This window comes from Athene cunicularia (genome assembly GCF_003259725.1).
Source record: "Athene cunicularia isolate RWA chromosome 15 unlocalized genomic scaffold, athCun1 chr15_part1, whole genome shotgun sequence".
Lineage (NCBI taxonomy): Eukaryota > Metazoa > Chordata > Aves > Strigiformes > Strigidae > Athene > Athene cunicularia.
In genome coordinates, this window is record NW_020799121.1 from 1,328,634 (window position 1) to 1,329,563 (window position 930).

Consider the following 930-nt stretch of genomic DNA (forward strand, 5'->3'; position numbering starts at 1 on the left):
CTGGTGTGGCCGCTGCCTGAAGCAGGTCAGTGCCAGGGCCTGTGGCAGCTGATCCCTTCCAGCAAATCCACCCGCTGGCACATGTGCCAGGCACACGTGGCACACGGCGGGTCTGCCTGGCACCTGCTGGAACGGGGATGGTTGAGGGGTGTCAGGTGGGGGGGGGGCAGTTGGATTTTGGGGTACTTGGGTGTTGGCATGTGCCCACATTGCCCAGGCATGTGCCACACATGGGGGGTGCCCATGTGTGCAGGGCTACACGTGTCCCTGTGCACCCAGGGCTGTATCCCCGAGGGCACGTGTGTCCCTGCAGCCCCGTGGTACCCCCACGTGCCCCTGCACCCACAGGGAAGCAGGGCCATGTGGGGCGTGTCCCCATGCTGTCCCTGTCCCTCTCCTAGTGCCAGTCCCAGTCTCAGTGCCAGTGCCTGTCCCTGTCCTGCTGCCATTGCTGGTCCCAGTGCCTGTTCCTGTCCTTGTTCCCATCCCCATCCCTGTCCCTGTCCCTGTCCCACTGCCTGGCCCAGTCCTGGCCCTTGTCCCTGTCTTGGCCCTTGTCCTCTCTCCCTGTCCCCTCTCCATGTCCCTGTCCCCTCTCCCCATCCTCTCTCTCTGTCCCTGTCCCTCTCTCTGTCCCCTGTCCCTGTCCCCTCTCCCTCTCCCCGTCCTCTCTCCCTGTCCCTGTCCCTCTCCCTGTCCTCTCTCCCTGTCCCCTCTCCCTCTCTCTCTCCCTCTCCCCTGTCCCTGTCCCCATCCCCTGTCCTCTCCCCCCTCCCTCTCCCTGTCCCCTGTCCCTGTCCCCTCTCCCTCTCCCCGTCCTCTCTCCTGGTCCCTCTCCCTGTACCCTCTCCCCGTCCTCTCTCCCTGTCCCCGTCCCTCTCCCTGTCCTCTCTCCCTGTCCCCTCTCCCTCTCTCTCTCCCTCTCCCCTG